Below are 25,239 nucleotides of genomic sequence, written 5' to 3' on the forward strand. Positions count from 1 at the left end.
GTGGGATGATCATGAATATCCATCAAGTTAAAGAATTACTTTTGAAGAATAGGTTACATATATCAATATATCTGTCGAGGGTTGAACCATCCGGGCTCACCCTATATGCCAAGTCACTGAACTTGGTTATGTCATTACTTTTCATAACAACACCTTTTTAATCACCACACACACTCACACACACTTGGTTTATGCGGAAATAGTTGGACGTAGTTTAAGCAGGATTACCCAACTGTCCTTGACCGCATACACGGCTATCCGAATAGTTTTATAGTCTGCAGAGGTAGTACGCTAGAACACGTGATCCAGGAAACTTCCGTGTCATCCACGACTCACGGTACATAACATACCCGAGGTAAGTACCCGATCAATGCATTTCCCCTGATGATACTAGACAAAGCGGTCCACTCGATTGGTACCCATCCCACATGTTGTACGTCTTACGAGCACCGACTCTGGACAATACCAACCATGCGGGGACGAACGGTGTGATTGGAACTCATAAAAATGGCATAGTCATCCTACCTGGCACGACCCCATCACGAGAGTGACCACACATCACTCCCGCCACTAGTAATGTGGCTCTTTGCTAGCACCGACCAGAGTAATTAACATAGCGCCATCCAATAAGGGGTAACCTGGTCGTACTGGTAGGGTTGGGACGGTCGACACATCATAAATCTAATCCCATTTCCGAAACCATACTCACACAAATATCGGGTGCATCACTTCACCAAAAGTGACCACCTATCTCATCATCACCCTCAGGGATTAGTGGCACCCGACAGGGTTTTCATAAACTCTTTGATTTATGTCATCAACATGCTCATGATAATGCTACTTCTATCTTTACTTTTCAACATGATATGAGCATGACCCTCAAGGGTAGGATCAAGCTTAATGCAGGTGCTCCGGGGGAGCCATCGGTAAAATCATATCAAATGATTACCGGCACTTATGATCATATGCAACGGTAATACTTGCTATTTTAATCATGCAAAGTAACATATGCTCAGTCATGGTCAAAGGGTTGCTTGCCTTGGTCAGCTAGGTATCCGGGGTCTTCGAGGTCTTCCGCTCTGATTCCCTCGTCACACGGATTTTCTATCGTCTATAAAACAATAATAAGAAATAGCTCACACAGGAACAGATAACAATGTCATTTTCAAAATGTTCTTTTTTACTGATAAATCTAAGTTATCATTTTGAAAAATATTTGCCTTAATTTCCCTTGAAGGAACATTTTTGAAATTAACAAAACAGAAGCAAAACTATTCCAGTTTAGTCCTTTTTATTATTGTAAAAAAATAGTTGTAGAAAAATTCATCCATTCATTTTATTAAATACTACATATTTTTAGAAGAATAACAGTGGAAAAATTATATTTTTACACAGGTTAAATGTTTTTATAAAAATCTTAGAAACCAGGTTTTAAAAATAAATAAAATCGGGCTAAAACTCTTGGCCTGGCTCAACCTGGAACAGGGCCGGCCCATGGCCAGCCGACAGCCTGCCCAGGCGTGCGCGCCGTCAGGTTTGAACCTGATGTGCGGGGCCCTGCTGTCAGTGGTTGTGGACAGCGCGGGGGAGGAGGCTGGGCCACCTACAAGTGGGGCACACCTGTCGGGTCGTCTCCTACCTCTGGCCCGAGAGGAGGAGGAGCACGACGACGAGGTTGCCGATGCTCTCAAGCCCCAACAAGGGCTCGAATGGGTTCGCCTTGATGTCACCTACCTGCTGGTGGTCGGAACAACGTCGGAGAGGCAGGGTTTCGCCGGTGAGGAGGAGGCCGTGACGGAGGAGTTTCGGGAGGTGGTCGAGGAGGTGGCTAGAGACACGGAAATGCTCAGGCGAGTTGAGGGAAAGCTTCCTGGGGTTGAGGGGATTAGTTTGGTGGGTCGAGGGGCGTAGGAGTCGTCGTGTAGCCGGAGATCGACCGGAGCTCCGAGGCGGAGGGGCCTCGGTTGATCTCGAGGATCGGGGCTCTGCTGGTTTGCTGGGGTGGCTAGGGAGGTACTAGTGATCGTGGTGAAGCTATCTGAGGGGTGCAGGAGCGAGGGGAGGGCTATTTATAGGCCCGCGACTGTGAGCCGATTCGGGTGCACCGGTGACTCACCGTGGCGAGCATGGGGGTGCAGAGAGAGGCTGGGGTGGAAACCACGGTCTCAGGACATGGTTTTGGACTGCCAGAACCATCTGCTACAGAGGGAGAGAGGGAGAAGTCGAGCATCCGTGGCTGCGCAACCTTGGCCGGTTCTGGTGCGCGCGGGCACGCGTCGCACGAGATCTAGCGCGGGAGAGTAGGGGCCCTGAGGGTTGCTCAACGCAGAGGGGTTGTCGGGGAAGAGGTTGGACAGCTCGGGGGAGGCTAGAACTGGCCGAGAGCGTCGCCCTAACCTTGGTGGCTTCCTGTAGTGCGCCAGAGCGCAGTTTTGGCATGCCACGACATGCTGGTGCGCTCTGAGGCACTTTGGACGTGTCTAGCATGTCCTGGCACTGTATGGGAGTGTCGCTAGCTGTTTGGGTCTTGTGGGAGCTTCAGCTGGTCAAGGGAGACAAGAAATACTGGTGGTGTCAGCCTTGAACTGAAATCTAAATTGGGGTTTTTGGCCTTTCCACTGTGAACCAGAGAGGGGCCAGTTGATTGGGGTTAGACACAGATACTGGCCACCTAATCCATGGGTTTGGGGCAAAGGGGTTGGGTTTAGCTATGGCTAAGGTGGCTTTCTCCCATCTGTCAGAAGGTGCTCGACAGTGGTTTGAGGGGGTTGCACCCCACCACTGGTGCTGCAACTTAACATGTTTGGGTTTGGTGCTAAATGATGGGGTTTCACCAAGTTTGAGCTCCATTGGACAAGTTTAGCTTTGTAAACTTGAAAATACTCCAATATGACCAGAGTTGTCCCTTCCAAAGAGAGTGTGGCAAACTAAGTCCCACAAATCTAATTTTTGGTGTGGAACCCTCATTTGAGGTATTAGGCACTCCTGCATAGTTTCAACATCATTGGATAAACTTTGCTATGTAGAGTCACTCTAACTTGATTCTAGATAGAAGGGTTTTTTGGGTTATTTGGGGCCCTTAATCACCTTTGATCAAGGTAAAACTTTATGTGGACACCAAATATGGCTTAGGGATATCACTGGAATTTTCTAGGAATTTATTGAGAATATTTCCTTTGGAAATATTTCAAAAGTCAAAACAGACAGAAATAGCTTTCAGGGTTTTATTCAATAATTATAATATAAAATAGGGTTTAAAATCTTATGTATGGAAGATATATGTCCTTCTGATCATCTCCAAATTTAATCAGATTTTTCTAAGGCAGAAAGGTATTTTTCCAAGTAGGAATACCAATTCTCGCCTCAGAAATGGACATGTTATTTTTGTGGTTTTGGAATATAAAGATAAGTTAAAATCAGATCACTAACTTTGAGTAGAAGCACTCCTTGCCATCAAGGGCATGTAGTGCAACTCAAGGTAGGGTTTCACCTAGATCAGAAATAAGTAAAGGTTTTTGGAAATTAAAGTTATGAAATAGGGTTTTATCCTGACATGATCAAGCACACAAGCATACAATGTCAATCATGGCACTCACAACATTAGTCTTGAAAATGTTTTAACAAGCTCAGATTATCAAAATACAGATAAGTGATAGTAAAAACAGGGTGTGACACACCTATCCCCCTTACAAGAATATCGTCCCCGAGATTCCTAAGCTAGGTGCTAAAAAGGTCTGGAAACTCAGATCGGAGATAGGCTTCACGCTCCGATGTAGCTTCGGCTTCAGTGTGGTTGCTCCATTGCACCTTGAAATACTTGATGGTGCGTCTTCTGGTGGAGCGCTCTGCTTCGTCCAGTATGCGGACCGGCCTCTCGCGGTAGGTGGGATCAGGCTGAAGGTCAATGGCCTGGTGGTCAATGAACTTGTAAAGATCGGGACGACTTGGCGCTTGAAGACACTTCCAAAGTTGTGACACGTGGAATACGTCGTGCACACCCGAAAGTTCCGGAGGTAGCTCCAACTGATAAGCAACTTCTATACGCCTTGCGGTGATCTTAAAAGGTCCAATGAACCTCGGAGTGAGTTTCCCCTTAACGTGGAAACACTTGGTTCCCTTGAGAGGTGTGACACAGATGTACACCAGATCTCCGGGAAGGAACTCCACATCCCTGCGGCGAGAATCCGCATAACTCTTCGGTCGCGACTTGGCAGCTTTCATATTTTCTCGGACCAGTTGCACCTTCTCTTCTGCCTTGTGCAAAATTTCCGGAACGAAAATCATCCCTTCACCGGTCTCAGACCAGTTGAGCGGGGTGCGGCACTTTCGTCCGTACAACACTTCCAAAGGGGCCATCTAGAGATTGGACTGGTAGCTGTTGTTGTACAAAAACTCAGCGAACGGCAGACAGTCTTCCCATTTGGCTCCATGCGCCAAGACGCACACGCGGAGCATATCTTATAGTATCTCTTTCACTCTTTCCGTTAGTGCGCCCGTTTGCGGGTGGAAAGCGGTGCTAAAAGAAAGTTGGTTCCGAGGGCTTCTTGGAACTTTTTCCAAAACCTTGAGGTGAACTACGTGCCTTGGTCAGATACAATCTCCTTGGGAACTCCATGAAGGCTTACAATACGCTCAATATAGAGACTAGCCAACTTGTTCCCATCAGAAGTGGTGTTGACACGAATGAAATGGGCTACTTTGGTCAAATGGTCGACAATAACCCATATAGAGTCATGGCCTCTGCTGGACCTTGGTAAGCCGGTAACAAAGTCCATGCCTATCTTGTCCCACTTCCATTCTGGGACCTTGAGAGGTTGTAGCAGTCCCGCGGGTCGCTGATGCTCAGCCTTGACTTGTTGGCACACGTCTCACTTGGCAACATAAGATGCTATTTCCCTCTTCATGCCATGCCACCACAATCTTTCTCGGAGGTCTTCATACATCTTGGTACCACCGGGGTGAATAGAGTAGGGTGTATCATGAGCTTCTTGTAGGATTAAGTCCTTGAGTTCAGCTTTGTTGGGTACGTATAAACGTTTCCCAAACCACACCACTCCTTGTTCATCCACCGAGAATCCTGGGGCCTATCCTTCTTGAATCTTCTTCTTGATGCCTTCAATGCTCTTATGACCCTTCTGGGCCTCCTTGATGTCGTCCGCCAGCGTTGGTTTGACTTCGAGGTTATCTAGGAATCCTGATTCCACTAGTTCCAACCTGAGGTTCTCCAATTCTTCATATAAGGCGGGCTGCCTTTCCTTGAGCATGACGTTCAAGCTGCTAGTCTTCCGGCTTAAGGCATCAGCCACTACATTGGCCTTACCGGGGTGATGTTGAATGGTGAGGTCGTAGTCTTTGATTAACTCCAACCATCTTCATTGCCTCATATTCAATTCCCTTTGGGTGAAGATATACTTTAGACTTTTGTGGTCAGTGTATATTTCACACCGCTTCCCCAGAAGGTAATGTCGCCACGTCTTCAGAGCATGCACTACGGCTGCCAACTCGAGATCATGGGTGGCATAGTGCTCCTCATGCGGGCATAGTTGCCCTGACAGGTACACCACGACTCTGCCATCCTGCATTAGAACCCCACCGAGTCCGGTCCTGGAGGCATCGCAATATATCACAAACTCCTTGTTGATATCTGGAGTGGCCAATGCCGGGGCTGTGGTTAGCCTCTTCTTCAATTCTTGGAAGCTCGCTTCACACTCCGGCGTCCATTCGAACTTCTTGCCTTTCTTCAAGATTTGAGTCATAGGTCGAGTGGTGCGGGAGAATCCTTCTACGAACTTGCGGTAATATCCTGCGAGTCTGAATAAGCTCCTGACTTCCTTCACATCAATTGGCGATTCCCAGTTGGTTACCCTAGTAATCTTGGAGGGATCAACTGCCAATCCACTTGCCGTTATGGTATGACCCAAGAATCAACCTTCGTTCAGCCAAAATTGGCATTTGCTAAACTTGGCATAAAGTTGGTGCTCTTGAAGCTTCTCTAATACTAACCTGAAGTGTTTCTCATGCTCTTCTTCGGACTTGGAAAAGATTAATATGTCACCAATGAACACGACGACAAACTTGTCCAGGTATTCCATGAAGACCTTATTCATGAGGTACATGAAGTGAGCTGGGGCATCAGTCAACCCAAAAGACATGACAGTGCATTCATACACACCGTACCGGGTCACGAATGCAGTGTTGGGTATGTCCTCGGGGTCGGATCTTCAGTTGGTAATATCCAGATCGGAGGTCAATCTTGGAGAATACCTTAGATCCATTTAGCTGATCGATCAATTCTTTAATGTTAGGGAGTGGGTACTTGTTCTTAATTGTGACCTAATTGAGAGAACGGTAATTGACGCAGGTTTTGATGGTCCAATCCTTCTTGGACACGAAGAGAACAAGTGATCCCCAAGGTGACGCACTTGGATGAATAAACCCTTTCCTGAGTTGCTCGTCCAGTTTCTTCTTCAACTCCGCTAGCTCTTCGGATCCCATCCTGTAAGGCTTCTTATACATAGGCCTTGATCCGGGCATGAGTTCAATGATGAACTCGATGTCTCGGTCGGGAGGCATCTGTGGTAGCTCATCAGGAAAGACGTCCGGGTATTCACAGACTATTGGCACTCGATCGAGTTCTTCTTTTGACAGGGTGTTAACCCGTGGTACTCGAGCGGGTACTGGCTCAGAGACATACTTGACTTTGACCCCTTGGTCACATGTCATGGTAATGGCCTTGTTGGCACAGTCCAAGATGCTTTGATGCTTGGCCAATCAGTCCATGCTGAGAATTACTTCTAGGCCTTATGACTTAAGCACAATTAGATCCGCTGAGTAGCTCATCCCATTGATAACTATCCCGACCTTCCTACACCTTAGGTTGGTCCTCAAAACTGCTCCCGGTGTTTGAATTGCCATATGCCCTCGAAGCAACGTAGGTTCTAAACCACATTTTTCCGCAAACTTTTGCGTAACAAAAGAATGCGAAGCACCACAATCAAACAATACTGTTGCTGGGGTAGAGTTGACGAGGAACGAGTCCGGGTCTTCCTGTGCCTCTTTTGCGGGAATATGATTAATCTGCCTCTTGCTGTGATACTGCTTATTGCAGGGAGCCTGATTCCTTCCTGGTGCTCCTTGGCCTGGATTCGACGCATTGGGGCACGGAGCATTGGGTTTCTTGTTGGGGCACTGCCTGGAATAGTGCCATGTTTGTCCACATCTGAAATCGGTAACTTGTGCTAGAAGATTCGTCTTGAGTCCACCATTGTTTGGCGGATTGTTTGCTCGCTTGGTGTTGACTTGTTGCTGAGGCTGTTAGTTCTGGCGAAATGTTGGATACTTGTACTACTGTTGCTGATAGTTGGGTCTTGCTGGAGCTGACTGCCATGGTCGTGGCTTCGTGTTACTTGGCCCTCGACTACCCATTAGCTTGCGCTTACGGGTGTCGTCCATGGCACGACGCTTGTCTTCCAACATAAGGGCCTTATTAACCAGATCACTGAAGGTTCGATATTCACAAACAACCAACTGATACTGGAGTGACTGTTGTAGTCCTTCCATAAAGCGTTCCACTTTGGCGGCCTCAGTGCTGACGTCTTCAGGCGCGTATCTTGATAGGAGATTGAACTTCTGCAAATATTCCTTGACAGATCCACTGCCTTGCATTAACTCTCGGAATTCCCGCTTGTTTATTGTCATCATTCCAGGAGGAATGTGAGCAGCGCGGAATCCGTCCTTAAACACAGCCCAAGTGATGACTTGCCCTGCTCAGATGATCTGAAATCCATCCCACCACGCTCTGGTTGTGCCTCCGAGGCAGCGAGAAGCATAGAGAACTTTCTCACGGTCATCAGTGCACTTGACCAGCGCGAGGAGGTCTTCGATAGTACGGATCCAGTCATCGGCATCAAATGGTTTAGTCGTCTCTGTGATTATGGGTGGCGTAGTTGGCATAAACTCAGAGAGAGTTGAGCGACCATTGACATTCCCGTTCTGCGGTGGGTTGTTCACCAAGCTTTAAGCCAGCTACTGAATAGCGGCATTGTTGGATTGATGCTCCTCTCGAAGAGCTTGAAGGAACTGAGCCATGGTCAAGATTTCAGCAGGAGGCAGTGGCGGTGGAACATCGTCTTGCTGCTCGTTGTGATCTCCAGCTTGAGCTTCCCCTCCGGTTCCCTGCTGCTAACCTGAAGAGGAAGAGCCGGGGTTGGCGAAGGTGTTGTTGCAAGTTGCATTCACCATCCTGCCAGGGGAGTAGACAGGTCAATTTGCCGAATAGGCTAAGATCATAAGGGATGATGCTCTTAGTAAGGAGGGGTCTGGTGTTGTGCTAGTGTGATTTTTTAAAGCCAATGGTTTTGAAAAGAGCTATTGCATTAGATTGAAAACAAGCGATGTAGTCGCTCACAAGCTGCCTAAGGCAGAATGCGACTTGCATCCAACATGGTTTCACAACTTTCGAGTTTCATACAAACCAATACAAGAACACTTACGCTCGGGGTACATCCTAATTGCCGACGTTGCTAAGCCTAAGCGGCCGACTGCGCGGTCTCATAAGCGGGTTCTGCGGGATCTTCGTCTTCGTCTTCATCTTCATCTTCATTAGTGCTTCCCTTCTTTGAAGGCGTAGGGGAAGGAAGCGGACCATCACAGCGTCTCTTGGTTGGCGAGGTGGCGAAGAGTTCGGTGTACTCTTCCATGGTCAAGCGATGACTCTGAAGTGGAGTGGCTTGGAGCGGTGGTATCCCTCCTCGGAAAGCAAAACCAGGTGGTCCTACGGGTGCTCCTTCCTTCTTCACCTTGAAGTTCTTCATCTTCTTCGTGCGAAGCAGATCCGTGACTTGGTGCAGCTCTTGGCGGATCCTAGTTGACTCCTTGATCAAAAGATGCGTCAAGGTGTCGGAGGAGAGACTGAAGTAGGTCCGAAACCTCAGTGGCGTCCCGTCCTCAGAAGATGGGTTGAGTGTCCAACTCCCGTCTACCCTATCCATAACAAAACGTAGGTGACGAGTAGCTAGCTCGTCGGCCATCTCAGGAAGGATGTCGTAGAGTCCCACCTGCGCCTCTCGTGCTGCAGTCTCCACGACCAACATCATATCCTCCATCTGTGGTCCTTCAAAGAACCAGCTAGTCAGGGAGTCATTAGCCTTCACTATCACGTCCACATGATATTCCTTAGTGTCGGCGTTGACCCAATGCTTGTGGTAGAGGAAGGTGGGCGTGCGACGTACTTGACACTTCTCGAGGCTATCAATGAATAGAAGAGGAAAGCCCGTCTCGAGAAGCATCTCAGGTACGGCGGCCATCTACAAGATGTAGAGGAGAGAGTTAGAAAGTTTTTAGTGGGTGCAGAATCTCAGGTGAAGGTCTATGTGCACTAGTCGCCTCGGCTATCGTCCATGCTACCTAAGGCTTCCTATAGTCAGGATGGTTCTGATACCAGCTCTTTGGGGACCCCGACTTACGAGTCGGGATCACCGTGCTTAGTGATCCCAGATATCAATGCTCACCGAACACAGATACCGAATAAAAGAGTCTTACATCCAAGTACCGATTATTACAACACATGACCAAATTGTCAAGTTCACAAGGCAGGGCCTAAGGCCAAATCACTCTGATACAACTAGTAGAGGAAATCATAGGGGCTAAGCGGGTGCCCATGCCATCAAGCCTACACCGACAGGCATTCTAACTCGGAAATGTCATAGTTTGCAGGGGCGTGTCCGAAGACGTACTCATCGCCAAACTCCGGTCCTTCCATGTATGGTCAATAAAATGATCAGTGGCAAGCCAATGAGTACTTTGAATGTGCTCGCAAACAACCCATGATATGAACAATGAAAGTGAAGGATAACAATATCATGCATTTTTGATGGATTTCATCGGTGTGAATGATCATGAATATGCATCGAGTTAAAGAATTACTTTTGAAGAACAGGTTACAGATATCAATATATCTGTCGAGGGCTGAACCATCCAGGCTCACCCTATATGCAAAATCATCAAACTTGGTTATGTCATTACTTCCCATAACAACAACTTTTTAATCACCACACACACTCACACACACTTGGTTTATGCGGAAATAGTTGGACGTAGTTTAAGCAGGATTACCCAACTGTCCTTGACCGCGGACACGGCTATTCGAACAGTTTTACACTTTGCAGAGGTAATACGCTGGACCCACGAGATCCGGGAAACTTCCGTGTCATCCACGACTCGCGGTATATAACATACCCGAGGTAAGTACCCGATCAATGCCTTTCCCCTCGCGATACTAGACAAAGAGGTCGACTTGATTGGTACCCAGCCCACATGTTGTACGTCTTACGAGCTCCGACTTTGGATAGTACCAACCATGCGGGGACCAACGGTGTTACTGGAACTTATAAAAATGGCATAGTCATCCTACCTGGCACGACCCCATCACGAGAGTGACCACACATCACTCCCGCCAGTAGTAATGTGGCTCTTTGCTAGCACCGACCAGAGTAACTAACATAGCCCCGTCCCTTAAGGGGTAACGTGGTCGTACTGGTAGGGTTGGGACGGTCGACACATCATAAATCTAATCCCATTTTTGAAACCATACTCACACAAATACCAGGTGCATCACTTCTCCAAAAGTGACCACTTATCTCATCGTCACCCTCGGGCATTAGTGGCACTAGACGGGGTTCTCATAAACTCTTTGATTTATGTCATCAACATGCTCATGATAATGCTACTTCTATCTTTACTTGTCAACATGATATCAGCATGACACTCAAGGGTAGGATCAAGCTTAATGTAGGTGCTCCGAGGGAGCCATCGGTAAAATCATATAAAATGATTACCGACACTTATGATCATACGCAATAGTAATACTTGCTATTTTAATCATGCAAAGTAATATATGCTCAGTCATGGTCAAAGGGCTGCTTGCCTTGGTCAGCTAGGTATCCAGGGTCTTTGAGGTCTTCTGCTCCGATTCCCTCGTCACGCGGATTTTCTATCGTCGATAAAAAAATAATAAGAAATAGCTCACACAGGAACAGATCACAAAGTCATTTTAAAAATGTTCTTTATTACTGATAAATCTAAGTTATCATTTTGAAAAATATTTGCCTTAATTTCCCTTGAAGGAACATTTTTTAAATTAACCAAACAAAAACAAAACTATTCCAATTTAGTCATTTTTATTATTGTAAAATAGAATAGTTGTAGAAAAATTCATCCATTCATTTTATTAAATACTACATATTTTTAGAAGAATCAGAGTGGAAAAATTATATTTTTACACTGATTAAATGTTTTTATAAAAATCTTAGAAACCAGGTTTTCAAAATAAAGAAAATCGGGCTAAAGCTCCTGGCCTGGCTCGACCTGGACCTGGGCCGGCCCATGGCCAGCCGACAGCCTACCCAGGCACGCACGCCGTCAGGTTTGAACCTGACATGCGGGACCGTGCGGTTAGTGGATGTGGACAGCGCGGGGGAGGAGGCTGGGCCACCGACAGGTGGGGCACACCTGTCGGGGTCGTCTCCTACCTGTGGCCAAAGAGGAGGAGGAGCACGAGGGCAAGGTTGTTGATACGTCTCCAACGTATCTATAATTTTTGATGGTTTCATGCTATTATCTTGTCAAACTTTGGATGTTTTGTATGCCTTTTATATCTTTTTTGAGACTAACTTATTAACTCAGTGCCAAGTGCCAGTTCCTATTTTTTCCGTGTTTTTAACCCTTTCAGAGGAGGATTTTAAACGGAGTCCAAACGGAACTAAACTTCCAAAAAGATTTTTTTCGAAACAGAAGAAGATCGGGAAGCTTGAGAACCAAGACACGGGGCCACCAGGGACCCCACAAGCCCCCTAGCCTCGGCCAGGGGGGCCCGTGCCTCCCAGGCCTGTGGGCTCCCTGGGCCACGTCCGCCCTAGGTCTTCCGCCTATATATTCCCTAAAATCCCAGAAAAAATCAGGAGATCATCGAAACTAATTTTCCGCCGCCGCAAGCTTCTGTCTCCGCAAGATCCCATCAGGGGCACGTTCTGGTGCCGTGCCGGACGGGGGATTCGGATATGGAGGGCTTCTTCATCAACACCATGACCTCTTCGATGATGCGTGAGTAGTTCACCATAGACCTACGGGTCCATAGCTAGTAGCTAGATGGCTTCTTCTTTCTCTTGGATCTTCAATACAAAGTTCTCCATGATCTTCATGGAGATCTATCCGATGTAATCTTCTTTTGCGGTGTGTTTGTCGAGATCCGATGTATTGTGGATTTATGATCAGATTATCTATGAATCTTATTTGAGTTTCTTTTGATCTCTTATATGCATGATTTCATATCCTTGTAATTCTCTTCGAGTTGTGGGTTTTGTTTGGCCAACTAGATCTATGATTCTTGCAATGGGAGAAGTGCTTGGTTTTGGGTTCATACCATGCGGTGACCTCACCCAGTGACAGAAGGGGTAGCGAGGCACGCATCGTGTTGTTGCCATAAATGGTAAAAAGATGGGGTTTTCATCATTGGTTTGAGTTTATCCCTCTACATCATGTCATCTTCCTTAAGGTGTTACTCTGTTTGTCATGAACTCAATACACTAGATGCATGCTGGATAGCGGTCGATGTGTGGAGTATTAGTAGTAGATGCAGAAAGTATCGGTCTACTTGTCTCAGACGTGATGCCTATATGTATGATCATTGCCTTAGATACCGACATGACTTTGCGCGGTTCTATCAATTGCTCGACAGTAATTTGTTCACCCACAGTAATATTTGCTATTTTGAGAGAAGCCTCTAGTGAACACTATGGCCCCCGGGTCTACTTCACACCACAATTTCAACCTTACTGCTCACTTTGCAATCATTCTTGAAGGGATTGACAACCCCTTTATAGTGTTGGGTGCAAGCTCTTTTGTGTTTGCACAGGTACTCTGGACTTGAAGAGATTCTCCTACTAGATTGCTACCTTGGTTCTCAAACTGAGGGAAATACTTACTGCTCGTGTGGTGCATCACCCTTTCCTCTTCAAGGAAAAAACTAACGCAAGCCCAGTCTCCGTCAACGTGTCAATCTCTGGCGCTGTTGTCTGTTGCCGTAGCAGTTGTCGACGCTCTCAAGACGCAACAAGGACTGGAATGGGTTCGCCTTGATGTCGCCTACCTGCTGGGGGTCGGAACAACATCGGAGAGGCAGGGGTTCGACGGCGACGAGCAACCCGTGGCAGAGGAGTTTCGAGAGGTCGTCGAGGAGGTGGCTAGAGACACGGAAATGCTCAGGCGAGTTGGGGGAAAGCTTCCTGGGGTTGAGGGGATCAGTTTGGTGGGTCGAGGGGTGCAGGAGCCGTCGTGTAGCCGGAGATCGACCGGAGGTCCAAGGCGGAGGGGCCTCGGTCGATCTCGAGCACCGGAGCTCTGCTGGTTTGCTGGGGTGGCTAGGGAGGTACTAGTGATCGTGGTGAAACTATTGGAGGGGTGCAGGAGCGAGGGGAGGGCTATTTATAGGCCCGCGACGGTGAGCCGATTCGGTTGCGCCGGTGACTCACCGTGGGGCGCAAGGGGTGCAGAGAGAGGCTGGGCTCGAAACCACGGTCTCAGGACATGGTTTTGGACTGCGAGAACCATCTGCTGTAGAGGGAGAGAGGGAGAAGTCGAGCATCCATTGGCGCGCAACCTTGGCCAGTTCTGGTGCACACGGGCCCGCGTTGCATGAGCTCTAGCATGGGAGAGGAAGGGCCCTAAGGGTCGCTTGATGCAGAGGAGTTGTCGGGGAAGAGGTTGGACACCTCGGGGGAGGCTGGAACTGGCCGAGAGCGTCGCCCCCACATTGGTGGCTTCCTGTAGCACGCCCAGAGCGCAGTTTTGGCATGCCACGGCATGCTGGTGCGCTCTGAGGCTCTTTGGACGTGTCTAGCATGTCCTGGCACTAGCTTGGAGTGTGGCTAGCCGTTTGGGTCTTGTGGGAACTTCGGCTGGCCAAGGTAGACAAGAAATACTGGTGCAGTCAGCCTTGAACTGAAATCCAAATTGGGTTTTTTGGCCTTTCCACTTTGAACCAGAGAGGGGCCAGTTGACTCGGGTTAGACAAAGATACTGGCCACCTAATCCATGAGTTTCGAGCAAAGGGGTTGGGTTTAGCTTTGGCTAAGGTGGCTTTCTCCCATCTGTCAGAAGGTGCTCGACAGTGGTTTGAGGGGGTTGCACCCCACCACTGGTATTGCAACTTAACAGGTTTGGGTTTTGTGCTAAATCATGGGGTTTCACCAAGTTTGAGCTCCATTGGACAAGTTTAGCTTTGTAAACTTGAAAATACTCCAATATGACAAGATCTGTCCCTTCCAAAGATAGTGTGGGCAAACTAAGTCCCACAAATCCTATTTTTCGTGTGGAACCCTCATTTGAGGTATTAGGCACTCATGCAAAGTTTTAGCATCATTGGATAAACTTTGCTATGTAGAGTTGCTCTAACTTGATTCTGGACAGAAGGGGTTTTGGTTATTTGGGGCCCTTAATCACCTTTGATCAAGGTGAAACTTTATGTGGACACCAAATATGACATAGGGATATCACTGGAATTTTCTAGGAATTTATTGAGAATATTTCTTTTGGAAATATTTCAAAAGTCAAAACAGACAGAAATAGGTTTCAGTGTTTTTTTCAATAATTATAATATAAAATATGGTTTAAAATCTTATGTATATGTCCTTCTCATCATCTCCAAACTTAATCAGATTTTTCTAAGGCAGAGAGGTATTTTTCCAAGTAGGAATACCAATTCTGGCCTCAGAAATGGACATGCTATTTAATTACGAAAAATAATTATAAAAATAATTATTTTTGTGGTTTTGGTATATATAGATAAGTTAAAATCAGATCGCTAACTTTGAGTAGAAGCACTCCTTGCCATCAAGGGTATGTAGTGCAACTCAAGGTAGGGTTTTACCTTGATCAGAAATAAGTAAATGTTTTTGGAAATTAATGTTATGAAATAGGGTTTTATCCTCACATGATCAAACACACAAGCATACAATATCAATCATGGCACTCACAACATTAGTCTTGAAAAAGTTTTAACAAGCTCAGATTTTCACAATACAAATAAGTGATAGTACAAACAAGGTGTGACAGGTTGGCATTCAAATAAAATCTTTGGTGAAAAAGAGTTTTGCTACAATAATTGTATTAACAAAAATTATCACACAAAGGATTGTCCTAAGAAAAGCAATCCAAGGCAAAAGTCGCAGCAATCACACAACTGAAATAAGACACGTGCATGCAATAATTTACAAGGTAAGGTACAACCATCACACAATCATAGACTAGACTAGCAGATACAAACAAGGTGTTCTTGGAACACGCAAAAATCTAATGGCAATGAGAGAATATTCCTGGCAGTGGAATATCTACTTCGTCTTCAGGGGCGAGCAGTTGGAGGACTCGCAAAATGCGTCTAGATGGGTCTATCCTCAGGGGTTCGCCAATGGCGATCTGAGGGTTTTGGACAGCGAGGGTCTGCAGGAAATCCATCATGTGTTGTGTCAAGTGCTCTTGAGTGATGATATACTCCACGAGCTTGATAAACACGGGGTCTCTCTCTGCCCGGGTGTGTGGAAAAGACGATGCTCCTCCGGGCGTTGCATGGCTCGAAAAATAACAGTACCCCCTTTCAGTGTCATATGGTAGTGCAAATCGAACGCGAGTAATCACTCCGTAAGCAGCAACCTCTATGGCCATTTTCTGGGTAGGCATAGATTTTCCACTGAAGCAGACTTCCATGGGGTCTTGGTTAGGGTCCACTGGGAAGATGTTCACAGGTGCCCAATATTTCGAGGTCGTGCAAGTGATCCTCGATTTGAACAGCTTGTACTGGGGTGGAATGGGAGAACCCATGGTATTGCGGGTAAAATCACACAATATCGTAACAAAATTTCCCGGAGTTGCATCCGGAGTTCTAAGGTAACTCCCTTGGGGTAGCATGTCAAAAAGGTTGTGACTGCAGTGCACAAGGTGAGGGATGGTGGAAAAAGTCACAAGGTAACTCTTATGTAGGCACGGTTAGGGCACAAGCCTTAGGTTAGGTTGGTTTCGGTGGTTGGCTCTGCTCTAACGTGGTTTGGTCAAGCCACAGCTAATAGTCCATGAAATGGGACATCTTATTGTGGTGGTCAGTTGGGAATCGGCTTCCCGTGGTTACGTCCAACTATAAGCTATCCGGCCCAAAAGCACACAGACATGGCTCTCAGCGGTACTTGTAAAAATAATGGTACAAAACAACTTGCCCATTTATTTTGTGATAATACCATCTCAGACATAACATGCAAGAGAACACTAAGGCAGGGTTATGGCTTAGTCTACTTCGTTTACATGTAGGTGGGCGGGTCTTGCAGACGTGGAGTTGGCTGGAACCACGACGTCACGGTTGCTCGGGGAAGGAGGTGAATCTACAGGGCTAGGGTAGTGGTGGTGTCCATTTCGGGGTGCTCAGGCTACTATTCCGTTGGAGGAAATCACCAAAATGCGGCGAAGCTCCTCAGGGGAGATAGGCACATGATTCGGTTTGGCAGCGGGAAACACACATTAGGAGCTCAATCGGTCTCCCAAACAGCACTACAGGGTTAGTGGCGTCGGGATCCACTTCTCTCCTCCTTGGGTCAAGACGAGCCAGTTCTTCACGAGCTGCCACCAGGTCGAGGGTGACCTGGTCGTACAGTGCCTCTTGCACTCTCAGGTAGCGCACGAGGTGCAACTGGGCGGGGTCGGTCTCAAGGCCTCCGTTGGCGACTTGGAGCGGCCTACCATAACCTTCACGGCTAGGGTAGTTGTAGAACGAGCGATAGTTAAATCTTGGCGACACATGCCACAGTTGAAATATTGCCTCTCGAGCTGCTAGTTGGATGGCTTCGGGCTCATAGGAAGTTGTCCTTTCGGTGAACCAATGGGGACGCTCTTGGGTGACACTGATGTCGTAGATGTGTACCGTGGCCCAGAATTTATGGATGGCATCACTCGTGTGCGCTTTGTACACAACATATTCCGGAGGCTCTTCCATGGCAGAGGCACGACGGGTCAGGTTGGCCAGGCTGGCTACAAAACCTCCTTGGTCCGCAACAGTGGTCTCATTGTGAAGAATAGGGCATGGCATCTTGGAAGATGGTGGTGGCTGTGATGTGCTGTGCTATGCAAACGTTCCCTTTATAGTGAAGGAAAACGGAGTCTTCTCTCGCAAGATAGCGAAAAGGACAACTGGTTCGTCGGTCACTCGCATGTGACCACAGGGCTAGTCTGATAGGTTGGGCACCGACTGCCGAAAGGTGTTGGTGAACACTATTCGGTTTACTGGTTTGGCAAGGCTTGGCTGCATGGTTATCTAGGGTTTATTGACCCGACTAAGATAGGATTAGCCAATGGTCAGCCTGGCTCTGATACCAAGGTTGTGAGGAACGGATTTTCGGGGATTTTAATTTCCCTTCAAAATGGACCTTGTGCATACCAGCCCCAGGAATACTGTTAGCTGGTGCACAAATCCTTGACTCATATGTCCAAGAAAAAATACAAAACTTGAGGTACAACACCAAGGTGGTCCATAGAGGACATAAAAAGGTTTCTAATGGTTGATGGCGGAAGCGGTTCGGGGATCTCCTGCGTCTACGAGACTCCATCTCCCACAGAAATAGTTGACCTGGATAATTCCTATCTCATGCGGCTGCTATCTTCGATGCCTACGTTCCGGGGTTATCGTCGGTTTCCTCCTTTCCAAGTATGCAATCTCGCCAAGACAATAGCCAGGGACAATTGATGCCTACGAGACTCCATCTCCCACAGAAACAAACATAAATTGGCAGGGTTAATATACACTTGTAATAATACCACAATACTTTATCAACCATGATATACTTATCAAGTACTAGTAATAAAAATATAATCATACTGAAAAATTAATAGGCAATCAATAAGAGTAAGATTAACGGATGTGATATAAAACATGCCTCCATCAGGCGTCTGAGCGACACCACATACATGGCTTGAATAAGATAGTAACAAATGTGCCACAGTCCGGCGTCTGAGCGACACCACATAAAGGGCTTATATGAAAGACAAACATGCCGCAGTCGGTCGTCTAAGCGACACCACGTAAAGGGCTTATATGAAATGATAAACATGCCGCGGTCGGGCATCTAAGCGACACCACATAAAGGGCTTATATGAAATGATGAACATGCCGTCGTCGGACGTTGGAGCGACATCATACAAAGGGATTATGTGAAACAATAATAAATAATGAATATCCAGGAGGTAGAACCGTCCCAGGTATATTTATCAATCATAATCATAGGGGTTAGTCCACAGTAAAATAATATTTATGGTCATCCACCATATTTCCTGATTAGCCTCACGATTTCTTAACTTCCTCCGAAGACTGACAGTCAGACCGACACTTGACTAGCCAACCACTCGTCCTTGACCATGGACACGGCTACTCGAATAGTATTGATTCTGCAGAGGGTGTACTCTTTACCCACAGCCCATGGGTTTCGATAGTCACTCGGACTAATCCTGCGTATGGTTTCTAGAAGTAAACTCTCTGAACCAGTACACACCCAATTTTCTCCCGCGAAGACCGATATCACTCGGACTACGCTACGAGGGAAGAACCAAAAGACGGGGAGGCTCCAACCTCGACTAGCATGGGATCAAATTTATATCGCGCGCTACAAGGGGAGAGCTATTCCCCTCTCGGTCCCAAACCGAAAACACCAATGCCCCCTGACCGGATGACTGGATTTAGTCAAGTGCCCCAGATACCTTCATCCCGGCCTCTCTACTTGGTGTGTACCTGGTAATATGTTTATGACCTACTAAACCATATTCCCTTTCAGGAAGACCTGTGGCATCACGAAGGGTTAAGGCGACACACTGACAAGACTCGATCTTTGGTCAACTAAGGAAGTTTAAATTATTCCCTACATGATTAGCACAATCAATTTTATCACCACAGACAGAGTCACTACCTCCCGTACCCCAAAATGCCTCGCTGACCACTCTCGTCCCACGAGATATCAGTCCCAAGGTCATGTCTCCACAAGACATCGACTCTCATCAGATCCCATCCGGTAGACATGTGTGGTAAGAAGATGTGACTGTTGTCCCATGCATCTCAATCATGCAACAATTGTACTTTCAAATCATGAAGCCACATGCATGATTGTCACGTGAAATAACACCACTTGTTTAACATAACCATAATGTTATTCTCATTAAGCAACCCACACACATTCAGGATATATGTAGGTTCAGAATGCTTGCCTTCCAAGTGTAGAGAGGTAGGCTGCACTCCAAAACTTTTGAAGTTTTTGCTCCTCTCTCCATAGCCTAGTTTGAAAAATATTCTAATTAACACATAATTTAAAAAGAGTACAAAAAATTCTCTTCGAAAAATTTCAAATAAACACTAAATTAAACTTGGTGAAAATTTAAAGAGGTGAGAAAAAGAATCAACTCATTTGGACTATTATTTTAGAAACTAGGGCGAGTCAAAGTCTCGTCAAAGTTGTGTTTTTCAAAACAGATCAACAAAGGAAGACGGTTTGGCTTAAATACGCTTTACAAAAACGAACATGCACTTACCTCAGTATGCTTACTCAGAGGGACGACGCATCGGCACTGGGGCAACGGTTGGCTCACCGACAGCTGGGGGCCACTTGTCACGTTCATCTCCCTCCTCCGTGCATGCTTGGACAGAGAGCAGGGTGAGTCCAGTGACTATATGCCGACACCATGGGACACCATCCTGAATGCCCGGCCCATCCACGCGCTCAGGGGAACTACCCGAACTGCATGGAGGTGAAACTCATGGCCGGAGAACTTCAGGTTGAGCAGGGCCTTGGCAATGGCGGACCTGGCTTCGGTCATGGAGGAAGGTTTGCTCACTACGGCTCCCCGGCTAAACTGGAGAGGAAAATGGGTTAACTGGGTCATGGGGGTTTTAGAAGAGAAGGAGAGAGGCAAGGAGGTTCTCTTCCTTGCTCGAGTATAGTTGAGGACGACGGAGGCCGGAACTGTCGGCGGTAGAGAAGGAGATGGCCTCAGGCGAATTAGGGAAAGAAAAAGCTTGCTATGGCTACGAGGAAGGGCTGCGATCGCTAGAAGTGCTCGGGGTGCATCTACTTATAGGGCCTTGAGGTCAGTCCGAGGTGATGCGATAAGATCGCTGGCCGAAAGCCTCTGGAGCTACAGGGACATGCGGCGACGCAGGGGAGGGTCAAACGTGTCCCGGCTGGCTGTCTGGCTAGCAGACTCGAAGGCTCTGGCCGCAGGGGTGGAGCTGGCAATCAAGGGTGGCTCGGGTGGTGTTGTACTCGGCGGGGCAGCCATTGCTGGCATCGGCGGCCAGCATGGTTGCAGGAGGTGCAGCAAGTGCCAGCAATGTCAGCAATGAGGACCTACAAGCTGCCACTGCACGGGTGACACTAGAAACAGAGCAGGTGCAAAACACATCGTCTACTGCACAACACGTGTGTTGTGTGCGTGCTCTGGGTGTGCACGGCAGGTGTTCGAGTGAATAGCACTACAGGCTAGAGGGTTTGGTTTGAGGTGTAACTTAACAGGATGGCTAGGTTGGTTACTCAATCTCTGTTGGACATGCTAGTTTGGCAGGGAAAGAAATTCCACAATGCATTTTAAAAAGTATGCCAGTTCAGCTCATGCACCTAGAGTGTTTGGTAAAATGCCACGAGCCTCTAGGTATTCTTGTTATCCACCAAATTTTCCAGGTTGAGGTCTCCTTGGAAGCTAACAAAGATGGCAATGTTAACTTTGGCAAAACCGAAACTTCCTACTGCAATATTTGCAAAAGTGCATTCCTGGACACGACCAAAATAATGCCATAACATGGTCTCAAGCAATGCCTCTCGGGCTGAAATTATGGACTTGAGGGTTTTGCAGGGTCCTCTACAAGTAGTAAAATTTTCAAAATCTTTGGGAAGGAAATAGTATGGTTGTTGTGCAAAGTGGAAATCTGGTCCAGAACAGAAAATAAGAAGTGGTGCTCAAAATTTTCAAAACACCAAGTGGGTTTTTTGTACAAATTTTTGTAGAATTTTTAAAGAATTTTCACAAGGCGTTGTAGTGCAAATACCAAGTTGGATCGGAAATGAAAACAATATAATGTGCTTACTTATTCCAAAACACTTGGCTAGATTATTTCATAAAATTGACTCACTAACATACTTGGCCATTTCCAAGTTTTTATGGAATTTTTAAAAGAAGTTATCAAATGGATCCACTTCAAATTAGATCTTGAAAGGAATTAAAAGCCAGCTTTGGATAAGTAAAACTTAAAAGAAAATATTATAAAAAGGCTTTCATTGGATTTGGAAATAAATGGAAAAATATTTCAGGCAAACACTCAGGTCAAATAATATCTTTCAAAAACTCCTACTTAAGAAAGAGATCTTTTTTATAAAATAAGACAAAGAAGGGTCTGAAAACAGCAGAAAACCCAAAAATGGAAATTAAAAATAACCATGGCCAATTTTTCATAAATAGAATCCTGGCCAAAATTTTGGGGTGTTACAAACTCTACCCCCTTTAGAAAAATCTCGCCCTCGAGATTTTTTAGGGACATTGCAAAAATGTAAACTCCTACCACACTACAGTATCTACACAAAAATAACAAGATTACAGTAAAAACGATAATCGGTGCAACTGTGGTGTGGTACTGGTGCTACAGAAAATTTCAACGGTCGGGAAATCGAGGCGTTGCTACGAATGGCTACGACAAAATTTTCGAAAAAGGAAAATTTCCAATTTCCGAATTGTGCTTGTTGTACCCGAGTGCACAGTGCTCTCCCTCGCTGACAGGTGGACCCAGGGCCTACTATCAGTATCTTCTTCTTCCTCCGGCTCCCTTCTCTCTTCTCTCTTGTGCGCGCTTTCCGCTGCTTTCTCCATGCTAGCGTCTAGCACGTAGGCGTCTAAGGTGGTACCGTGGTAGTGCACGACGTGCTTAGGTGTCGGTGAAGCGTGCACTCATGTCACGGGCCAGCTCTTTGTCGACACTACTCGCGGATTCGTCTCCGAACACCGGCGATCGAGTGACGAGCGGCGCTGGTGGACTGCGTCCACCACACACCGAACTCGGGCAATAAAACGACCACGTCGTTCTCTCCTCTACCAGGCCTCACTCCTCCTACTTCTTTCTTCTTTATTTGCAGGAGCTTGAGGCGAGGCTCCAATGGTGAACGATCACCCGGGGTGGCTGATAATCCTGCTTGGTGGAGGAATAGTGGCGTTGATCGGGTTCTCAGTGCTCCTATGCGTGATGATCCAGGATGCTCGTCATGATGTTTTTGCTTGAGTGGTGGCTCTAGGCAGTGGCGATGAACACGAAGACTAGGCATGTGCAAAATGCATGGGGTGGCTACCCGCAAGCTATCAGCACTTTTGCAAAAATAAAAACACCCACAGTGTATTCCTTTCGGAAAAATTGTGGTGCTAGCGAGGCGATTGGCTAGGTGTTAGGTGCGCGTGTTTCTGCCCTTGGCGTGGGAGTGTGGTTGTGAGCCGGTTGGCATGCGAATAAAACCTTTGTTGAAAAAGAGTTTTGCTGCAATAGTTGTATTAAGTAAAATTACCAGACAAAGGATTGTCCTAAGAAAAGCAATCCAAGGCAAAAATCGCAGCAATCAGACAACTGAAATAAGACACGTGCCTGCAATAATTTACAAGGTATGGTACAACCATCACACAATCATAGACTAGACTAGCAGATACAAACAAGGCGTTCATGGAACACGCAAAAACCTAACGGCCCTGAGAGAATATTCCTGGCAGTGGAATATCTACTTCGTGTTTAGGGGTGAGCGGTTGGAGGACTCAGAGGAACTTCCGTCCCCTAGAACTTCCGGGCTTGCCGAAACGTGAGGGCCGCGGAACTTCCTTCCATGGTTCTAGCATCTTCCGGGGTACTACAGAGAGGATGAAAACTCTCTGGCTAGCCTGGATCCTGCTGGGAACTTGTCAGGAAATTCTGGGGTCCAAAAATTCCATGCATCCAGAAAGCGTTTGGGCTTCACAGGAATCTAGCTCCAACGGCTGGATTCTGTCCCCGCCTATATATAGTCTTCTTCTTCCCCATGAAAAAGGTGATGGCTCCATTTCTCTCTCCATCATTTTTAGACCTCGATTTCTTGGAGTTCTCCCTCCTTAGCCAACTAAAGCTCTTGATCTTTTTAGGAGTGAAGGAGGAGTGCCTGATCTCCACTTTCACCAAAGCAAAAGTTGAACCCCCCTTGTTTTCATGGTGCATCTTGTTACTCTTGGAGGTTGAATATTCCTAAGCGGTAGGAGTGCTCCGGTGAGGAATCATTCATTGTGATTTTGCCTGGAAAGTATGTGAGGGTTTTGAGGCCACCTCAAATCCTACCACTAGTTGTTGAGACACGTCTTCGTGGTATTGTCTCAAGGATAGAATAGGGTGAGCCTGTGTGGTGTTGGTGTGCCTTCGTGGTAACATGCACCTCTCTAAACGGTGATGTAGCTTCCCTCCAAGCAAGTGAACATCCGGATACAACTTTTTCTCTAGGTCCATCTCGATCCTTTCAGACGGCTCGGGGCAGGAGGTGCTCGGGGCTTCATGCAGAGCTGCAGGAGTTCCTACTCCTGTGGTCCCAGATGGAGGGGGTGCAAGGCTACGGGTGCGTGGACAAAGGCAGCTCCAGGGTTTCAGGCTCCCTTTGATCGTTGCATGCTTCCAAGGGAGGCGCTGGATGCGGGTTGGAGCGCATGCGGGTGAGAGGATGAAAGCACATATCCTCCCTTGGTGGTATTGATAATTCATGACAACATACATTGTCTCTTTGACTAATACTTTTACCTAGTATGTTTTAGATATAGTCCACAAAGAGGAATGGCTAAGGATTGTGAGGATAAGCCCCAAGGATCGATAGGAATAGGATTGACCAAGATTCTAGCTTCAAGACTCTATATCTTATATTTTGTGGGGAATCATGTTTGAGTCTATAGGAAAGTCAATACTATTAAAAGGGGATGAGGTAACTATGATTATCTGGTTGCTGAAGTGCATAGAGTTAGCCACCAAAAAGACTCATGAAATTCTCCCACAAATATTTTCTATCCAAACCCTAAGTATCCAAAATTATGTGCCACCAACATTATCGAATCGACACTACCAAGTTTTACATGAGAGAGTTCCCATCCCAAACCCTAGAGTCTCTGTACCACCAAGTTCCATTTCAGTGCCACCGAAATCAGTGCCCCCGATTCTGTGAACCATCTTTTCAAAATTGGAATTTCTGAGTTTTGTGAATCGGTCTCAACAAGTTGTGGAAACTCACCAGGCCAGCCAAAATCGGTACCACCGAGATTCCTATATCCGTCTCACCGAAAAGACAAAAGTTGCCACATTTTGCACTAGTCGGTGCCAATGAGTTTCACTTCGGTTTCATCAAGTTGGGAAATAATGTTGTAAAGGCTGTATTTTTGGAGATGCCTATATACACCCGTCCACCACCTCTCCTTCGCACAGGAAGCACTCAGAATGACCCAACACTTGTCATATTCATTTTTATGAGAGAGAGCCACCTACTCATGTGTTGAGATCAATATATTCCAATCCTACCATATGAATCTTCATTTCTAGCCTCCCCAAGTTTCTTTCCACCCAATTAATCTCTTCTACCCAAGCCAAATATGTGTGAGATTGATTGAGTATTGAGGAGACTATCTTTTGAAGCATAAGGGCAAGGAGTTCATCTTACTACTGCATCTATTACCCTTTGGAGAGTGGATATCTCCTAGATTTTTTACATGTCGCTTGGGAGCCTCCTACTTCGTGTTGTGGAGTTGAACCAAAAAGTTCATATGGGCAAGGAGATCGCCTACTTCGTGAACATCTACCAAGAGTGAGGCTAGTCGTTCATGGACATAAGCCGTGATGGAACAAACAAGGTTACTTCTTGATGGACTCTTTGTGGGTTGAGCACTCTGTCAACTCGCACGGCCGTTACCCTCCGTGGGTTTAAGTCTCCATCAACATGTCAATCTTTGTGTTTAATCTTCCTAAACTCTACTCCTTAGTTTTGAAGTGCATGTCTTTACTTTCTGCTGATATAGTCAAAGACTTTCATGTGTAGGGTGTGTTTGACTTGCTATAAATGCTAAAACCTGCACACCATTAAAATTAGGAAAAGGCTAGGTTTTAATTTGTCAAGTATTCTATTCATCCCCCTCTAGACATCC

The sequence above is a fragment of the Hordeum vulgare genome, chromosome 7H (assembly GCF_904849725.1).
Source record: "Hordeum vulgare subsp. vulgare chromosome 7H, MorexV3_pseudomolecules_assembly, whole genome shotgun sequence".
Classification (NCBI taxonomy): domain Eukaryota; kingdom Viridiplantae; phylum Streptophyta; class Magnoliopsida; order Poales; family Poaceae; genus Hordeum; species Hordeum vulgare.